Raw genomic sequence first — 8,957 nt, 5'->3', positions numbered from 1 at the left:
CTTAATCTCCCTTGCAGCAGTTTAAGCCCATTGCTTCTTGTTCTATCATTAGAGGCTAAGGTGAACAAGTTTTCTCCCTCCTCCTGATGACACCCTTTTAGATACCTGAAAACTGCTATCATGTCCCCTCTCAGTCTTCTCTTTTCCAAACTAAACAAACCCAATTCTTTCAGCCTTCCTTCATAGGTCATGTTCTCAAGACCTTTAATCATTCTTGTTCCTCTTCTCTGGACCCTCTCCAATTTCTCCACATCTTTCTTGAAATGCAGTGCCCAGAACTGGACATAATCCTCCATTTGAGGCCTAACCAGCTCAGAGTAGAGCGGAAGAATGACTTCTCGTGCCTTGCTCACAACACACCTGTTAATGCATCCCAGAATCATGTTTGCTTTTTTTGCAACAGTATCACACTGTTGACTCATATTTAGCTTGTGGTCCACTATAACTCCTAGATTCCTTTCTGCCGTACTCCTTCCTAGACAGTCTCTTCCCATTCTGTATGTGTGAAACTGATTGTTCCTTCCTAAGTGGAGCACTTTGAATTTGTCTTTATTAAACTTCATCCGGTTTACCTCAGACCATTTCTCTAATTTGTCCACATCATTTTGAATTATGACCCTGTCCTCCAAAGCAGTTGCAATCCCTCCCAGTTTGGTATCGTCTGCAAACTTAATACGCATACTTTCTATGCCAACATCTAAGTCGTTGATGAAGATATTGAACAGAGCTGGTCCCAAAACAGACTCCTGCAGAACCCCACTCATTATACCTTTCCAGCAGGATTGGGAACCATTAATAACTACTCTCTGAGTATGGTTATCCAGCCAGTTATGCACTCACCTTATAATAACCCCATCTAAATTGTATTTGCCTAGTTTATCAATAAGAATATCATGCAAGACTGTATCAAATGCCTTACTAAAGTCTAGGTATACCACATCCACCGCTTCTCCCTTATCCACAAGATTTGTTATCCTATCAAAGAAAGCTATCAGATTGGTTTGACACAATTTGTTCTTTACAAATCCATGCTGGCTATTCCCTATCACCTTACCACCTTCCAAGTGTTTGCAGATGATTTTCTTAATTACTTGCTCCATTATCTTCCCTGGCACAGAAGTTAAACTAACTGGTCTGTAGTTTCCTGGGTTGTTTTTATTTCCCTTTTTATAGATGGGCACTATATTTGCCCTTTTCCAGTCTTCTGGAATCTCTCCCGTTTCCCATGATTTTTCAAAGATAATAGCTAGAGGCTCAGATACCTCCTCTGTTAGCTCCTGGAGTATTCTAGGATGCATTTCATCAGGCCCTGGTGACTTGCAGGCATCTAACTTTTCTAAGTGATTTTTAACTTGCTCTTTTTTTATTTTCTCTTCTCAACCTACCCCCTTCCTGTAAACATTCACTATGTTAGGCATTCCTTCAGACTTCTCGGTGAAGACCAAAACAAAGAAGTCATTAAGCATCTCTGCCATTTCCAAGTCTCCCGTTACTGTTTCCCCCTCCTCACTGAGCAGTGGGCCTACCCTGTCCTTGGTCTTCCTCTTGTTTCTAATGTATTGATAAAAAGTCTTCTTGTTTCTCTTTATTCCTGTAGCTAGTTTGAGCTCATTTTGTGCCTTTGCCTTTCTAATCTTGCCCCTGCATTCCTGTGTTGTTTGCCTATATTCAGCCTTTGTAATCTGACCTAGTTTCTATTTTTTATATGACTCCTTATTTTTTAGATCATGCAAGATCTCGTGGTTAAGCCAAGGTGGTCTTTTGCCACATTTTCTATCTTTCCTACCCAGTGGTATACCTTGCTTTTGGGCTCTTGATAAGGGAACCAAAGGGACGCAAGGGAACCAAAGGGCAGCAGAGTTAAGGACAATAAGGAGTTTTTTAAAGTATATTAAGAACAACAAAATTATAACAAAGTTATTGATCCATTACTAGATGGAAATGGAAGAATTATCAATAATAATGCAGAAAAGCCAGATGTGTTTAGTAAATATTTTTTTTCTGTTTTTTGGGGAAAAAAGATGATTAAGTCAGATCATATGATAACTCTTTCAATTCCACTAGTATCTCAGAGGATGTTAAACAGCAGTTAGTAAAATTAGACATTTTTAAATCAGAAGGGCCAGATAATTTGCATCCAAGAGTTTTAAAAGCTGAGTCCATGAATGTAGATTTTCAATAAATTTTGGAAAACTGTGAAAGTTCCAGAAGACTGGAAGAAAGCTAATGTTGTGCCAATATTTAACGAGGGTAAATGGGATGACCCAGGTAATCACAGGCCTGTCAGTCTGACATCAGTCCTGGCCACGATAATGGAGTAGTTGATATGGGATTTGATTAATAAAGAATTAAAGGGAGATAATAAAATTAATGCCAATCAACATGGGTTTATGGAAAATAGATCTTGTCAAACAAACTTGATGCCTTATTTTGATGAGATTACAAGTTTGGATAATAAAGGTAATAGTGTTGATGTAAAATACTTTTGATTCATATCACGACACTTTGATTAAAAAACTAGAATGATATAAAACCAACATGGCACACATGAAATTGATTAAAAATTGTCCAACTGATAGATCTCAAACTGTAACTGTAAATGGGGAATCATCATTGAGCAGATATATTTCTAGTGAGGTCTTGCCGAGATTGGTTCTTGGCCTTATAATATTTTAACGCAGGAGGGGAAATATCTTAACAGAATAGGAGGAAACAATCAGCTATTAGCATCCTGCTTCTAGTAAAAGCAGCAAAGAGTCCTGTGGCACCTTATAGACAACTGCACCATCTACTCAGGACACTCGCTACACTGACACCGGAACAAATCAACATACCCTTAGAGCCCTGACCAGGGTTATTCTATCTACTACCCAAGATCCACAAACCCGGATATCCTGGACGCCCCATCATCTCGGGCATTGGCACTCTCACTGAAAGACTGTCTGGATATGGGGACTCTCTACTCAGATCTTATGCCACCAGCACTCCCAGCTATCTCCGTGACACCACTGATTTCCTGAGGAAACTACAATGCATTGGTGACCTTCCAGAAGACACCATCCTAGCCACCATGGATGTAGAGCCTCTCTACACAAACATCCCTTAGTCTTTAAGGTGCCACAGGACTCTTTGCTGCTTTTACAGATCCAGACTAATATGGCTACCCCTCTGATACCTGATTCTAGTGTTTGTATTGATACCACTTGCTAGTTAGATGCTTGGATGAAGGATGTCAAACCAAACAGTAGCCCTGAAGCTTTCACTTTAATTATATGGTCTCTCTATGGCACAAAATAAAAACAAAGCATGCCTACACCCCAAATTCCTAGTACCCTTTTTTTTCTTAACAATATTTTTCAAATCCAGAATTGCTTCTTCAGCTAGGAGAAAATGAAACATTTTAATGTTGTTCTCCATTTGAAAGAGTTTCCAGAAAGTTCAAATTAAACTTCTTATACTTTGCTCCCTAATAAAAAGCCAGATTTTGCCAACCTTATGTTGGGTATTATCTTACTCCATAGTAAATCATATTGATTTAAGTGGGATTACTCACAAGGTAGACGGTGTGAGTAAAGGTGGCAGAATTTGGCCTAAAGTGAATTGGGATCCTCTAACCAGCGTAGTAAAATGCACAGGCTCAGAAAATACGTCTTATACTTGATGCTTTTAGCATGTCTAGGCCCAATTTTCAATATGGGCCTCAGTCTATGTCTGTGTAATCTTACTGAATTCACTAAAGCTTTTAAGTCAATCATGGTGCAGAAGAAACAGAAGTATTCAACAAATATTTCTGTTCTGTATTTGAAAAGAAGCAGGATCTTACAGTGAAAATTAAATACTTTCTACTCCATCTGTAACTAATAGTTGTAATTTAACATCCTCCCTACAATTAAAGATTTTTAAATCAGCAGGACCAGATAACTTGCACCTAAGAAGTGGGTGAATACCCACTTCCTCGTGCATCTGAGGAAGTGGGTATTCACCCACGAAAGCTCATGCTCCAAAACGTCTGTTAGTCTATAAGGTGCCACAGGATTCTTTGCTGCTTGCACCTAAGAGTTTTGACAGAATTGGCTGTGATGCTCTCTGAAATATTAATGTTGATTTCTAACAAATCTTGGAGCACTGGGGAAGTTCCAGATGACTGAAAAAAGGCTACTGTTGTGCCAATATTTTAAAAGGGCAAATGGGATGACCCAGGTAGCTAGAGGCTGGTTACCCTGACATTGTTCCCAGGCAAAATCATGGAAAGATTGATATGAGATGCAAGCAGTAAAGAATTGAAGAATAGCATCATAATTAATGCCAGTTAAAATGGATCTATGGAAAACAGGTGTTGTCAAACAAATTTGTTTTTTGTTTTGTTTTGGATTAAATGACAAATTTGGTTGATAAAGGTAACTACTGCCCTGATATTCTTAGACTGTGTAAAAAGCAACAGAATCCTGTGGCACCTTATAGACTAAGAGAACAGTCCCAGTCATTTGAATCTCACCCTGTATGAAAGCTGTTTCATACCCCTTACCATTTTTGTTCTCCTTCGTTGTACTTTTTCTAGTTCTAATATCTCTTTTTTGAGATGGGGTGACCAGAACTGCATGTATTCTTCAAGGTGTGGGTGTACCATGGATTTACATAGTAATCTGTCCATTTAAGAATGGTTCCAAACATTCTGTTCGCTTTTTTGACTGCCACTGCACATCGAGCAGATGTTTTCAGAGAACTATCCATGATGACGCCAAGATCTCTTTCTTGAATGGTAACATCTAATTTAGACTCATTTTGTATTTACAGTTGGGATTATTTTTTCCAATGTGCATTACTTTGCATTTATCAACATTGAATTTCATCTGCCATTTTGTTGCCCAGTTATCAAGTTTAGTGAGATCCCTCTGTTTCTTCATAGTCACCTTTGAACTTAACTATCATCAGTAATTTTGGATTGTCTGCAAATTTTGACACCTTACTGTTTCCCTCTTTTTCCAGATCATTTATGAATATGTTGAACAGCCCTGGTCCCAGTACAGATCCTTGGGCGAGCCCATTATTTACATGTCTCCATTCTGAAAACTGACCATTTATTCCTACCTTTTGTTTCCTGTCTTTTAACCAGTAACTGATCCATGAGAGAACCTTCCCTCTTAGCCCATGACAACTCACTTTGCTTAAGAGCCTTTGGTGAGGGACCTTGTCAAATGTTTTCTGAAAGTCCAAGTTACACTATATCCACTGGATCACCCTTGTGCACATGTTTGTTGACACTCTCTAAGAATTCTAATTGGTGAGTCATGATTTTTCCTTTACAAAAACCGGGTTGACTTTTCCCCACCCAATTGTGTTCATCTCTGTGTCTGATAATTCTATTTTTTACTATAGCTTCAACTAATTTGCCGGGTACTGAAGTCAGGCTTACTGGCCTGTAACTGCCATGATCGCCTCTGGAGCCTTTTTTAAAACTTGGCATTACATTAGCTATCCTCCAGTCATCTGGTACAGAGACTGACTTTAGTGACAGATTCCACATCGCTGTGAGGAGTTCTGCAATTTCATATTTGAGTTCCTTTAGAACTACTGGGTGATACCATCTGGCCCTGGCGACATATTACTGTTTGTATCAATTTGTTTGAAAACCTCCTCTATTGACCCCTCAATCTGTCTTTTAAAAAGAATGACTCAGTTGTGGGAATCCCTTCACATCAGGGGTAGGCAAACTTTTTGGCCCGAGGGCCACATCAGGGTTGCACAAATGTATGGAGGGCTGGGTAGAAAAGGCTGTGCCTCCCCAAACAGCCTGGCCTCCGTACCCTATCTGCCCCCTCCCACTCCCCACCCCCTGACTGCCCCCCCTCAGAAATCCTGACCCATCCAAACCCCCCCCTCCTTGGCCCCTGAACGCTTCCTTCTGAGATCCCCAACCCAAACCGCCCCCCCAGGACCCCACCCCCTATCTACACACACCTCCCGCTCCCTGTCCTCTGACTGCCCCGACCCCTATCCACATCCCCGCCCCCTGAAAGGACCCCAGGACTCCCACACTTATCCAACCCCCCCGTTACCCGTCCCCTGACCGCCCCCCCAGAACCTCCACCCCATCCAACTGCCCCCTACTCCCTGTCCCCGGACTGCCTCCTGGGACTCCCCAGCCCTTATCCAACCCCCTGGCCCCGGCCCCCTTACCATTCCACTCAGAGCAGCATGTCTGGCAGCCACGCTGTCTGGCTGGAGCCAGACACACTGCTGCGCTGCCCTGCCGGAGCACACAGCCCCGCTGCCCAGAGTGCTGCCCATGCAGCGTTGTCACTGCGGGGAAGGGGAGTTAGCGGGGGACGGACCGGGGGCTAGCCTCCCTGGCTGGGAGCTCAAGGGCTGGGCAGGATCATCACGCAGGCCATAGTTTGCCCACCTCTGCCTCATGTCCTCTGCAGTGAAGACTGATGCAGAGAATTCATTAGCTTCTCTGCAATGGCTTTGTCTTCCTTGAGTGCTACTTTAGCACCTCAATTGTCCAGAGAAGCCACTGATTGTTTGGTAGGCTTCCTGCTGCTGATGTGCTTAAAAAATAATTTTGCTGTTTAGTGTTCGGGGTGGTGGTTTTTTCCTGTTTTTTGGCTAGTTGCTCTTCAAATACTTTTTTGGCCTGCCTAATTATACTTGTATACTTGACTTGCCAGAGTTTATGCTCCTCTCTATTTTCATCAGTACAATTTGACATCCAGTTTTTAAAGGATGCCCTTTTGTCTCTAACCCTCTTTTATTGCATTATTACACAAGAACATAGGAATGGCCATACCGGGTCAGACCAAAGGTCCATCTAGCCCAGTATCCTGTCTACCAACAGTGGCCAATGCCAGGTGCCCCAGAGGGAGTGAACCTAACAAGTAATGATCAAGTGATCTGTCTCCTTCCATCCATCCCCACTCTCTGATAAACTGAGGCTAGGGACACCATTCCTTACTCATCCTGGCTAATAGCCATTAATGGACTTAATCACCATGAATTTATCCAGTTCCATTTTAAATATTGTTATTGTCCCAGCCTTCACAACCTCCTCAGGCAAGGAGTTCCACAAGTTGACTGTGCACTGCATGAAGAAGAACTTCCTTTTATTTGTTTTAAACCTGCTGCCCATTAATTTCATTTGGTGACCTCTAGTTCTTGTATTATGGGAATAAGTAAATAACTTTTCTTTATTCACTTTCTCCACATCACTCATGATTTTATATACCTCTATCATATCCCCCCTTAGTCTCCTCTTTTCCAAGCTGAAGAGTCCTAACCTCTTTAATCTTTCCTCATATGGGACCCTCTCCAAAACCCCTAATCATGTTAGTTGCCCTTTTCTGAACCTTTTCTAGTGCCAGTATATCTTTTTTTGAGATGAGGAGACCACATCTGTACACAATATTCGAGATGTGGGCATACCATCAATTTATATAAGGGCAATAAGATATTCTCCTTCTTATTCTCTATCCCCTTTTTAATTATTCCTAACATCCTGTTTGCTTTTTTGACCGCCTCTGCACACTGCGTGGACATCTTCAGAGAACTATCCACAATGACTCCAAGATCTTTTTCCTGATTTGTTGTAGCTAAATTAGCCCCCATCTTATTGTATGTATAGTTGGGGTTATTTTTTCCAATGTGCATTACTTTACATTTATCCACATTAAATTTCATTTCCCCATTTGGTTGCCCAATCACTTAGTTTTGTGAGATCTTTTTGAAGTTCTTCACAGTCTGCTTTGGTCCTAACTATCTTGAGCAATTTAGTATCATCTGCAAACTTTGCCACCTCACTGTTTACCCCTTTCTCCAGATCAGTTATGAATAAGTTGAATAGGATTGGTCCTAGGACGGACCCTTGGGGAACACCACTAGTTACCCCTCTCCATTCTGAGAATTTACCATTAATTCCTGCCCTTTGTTCCCTGTCTTTTAACCAGTTCTCAATCCATGAAAGGATCTTCCGTCTTATCTCATGACAACTTAATTTACGTAAGAGCCTTTGGTAAGGGACCTTGTCAAAGGCTTTCTGGAAATCTAAGTACACTATGTCCACTGAATCTCCCTTGTCCACATGTTTGTTGACCCCTTCAAAGAACTCTAATAGATTAATAAGACACAATTTCCCTTTAGAGAAACCATGTTGACTTTTGCCCGACAATTTTTGTTCTTCTAGTTGTCTGACAATTTTATTCTTTACTATTGTTTCGACTAATTTGCCCAGTACTGACGTTAGACTTACTGGTCTGTAATTGCCGGGATCACCTCTAGAGCCCTTTTAAAATATTGGCGTTACATTAGCTATCTCCCAGTCATTGGGTACAGAGACCGATTTAAAGGACCCTAGTTAATAGTTCTGCAACTTCACCTTTGAGTTCTTTCAGAACCTTTGGTGAATGCCATCCGGTCCTGGTGACTTGTTAATGTTAAGTTTATCAATTAATTCCAAAACCTCCTCTAGTGACACTTCGATCTGTCACAGTTCCTCAGATTTCTCACCTGCAAAAGCTGGCTCCAGTTTGAGAATCTCCCTAACATCCTCAGCCATGAAGACTGAAGCAAAGAATCCATTTAGTTTCTCTGCAATGACTTTATCATCTTAAGCATTCCTTTTGTATCTCAATCATCCAGTGGCCCCACTGCTTGTTTAGCATGCTTCCTGCTTCTGACGTACTTAAAAACATTTTGTTATTACCTTTTGAGTTTTTGCCTAGCCATTGTTCAAACTCCTCTTTGGCTTTTCTTACTATATTTTTACATTTAATTTGGCAGTGTTTATGCTCATTTCTATTTACCTCACTAGAATTTGACTTCCACTTTTTAAAGGAAGTCTTTTTATCTCTCACTGCTTCTTTTACATGGTTGTTAAGCCACAGTGGCTCTATTTTAGATCTTTTACCGTGTTTCTTAATTTGGGGTATACATTGAAGTTGGGCCTCTATTATGGTGTCTTT

The sequence above is a fragment of the Gopherus evgoodei genome, chromosome 3 (assembly GCF_007399415.2).
Source record: "Gopherus evgoodei ecotype Sinaloan lineage chromosome 3, rGopEvg1_v1.p, whole genome shotgun sequence".
Classification (NCBI taxonomy): domain Eukaryota; kingdom Metazoa; phylum Chordata; order Testudines; family Testudinidae; genus Gopherus; species Gopherus evgoodei.
The sequence above is the reverse complement of the archived record's forward strand: the minus strand, read 5'-3'. Positions refer to the sequence as shown.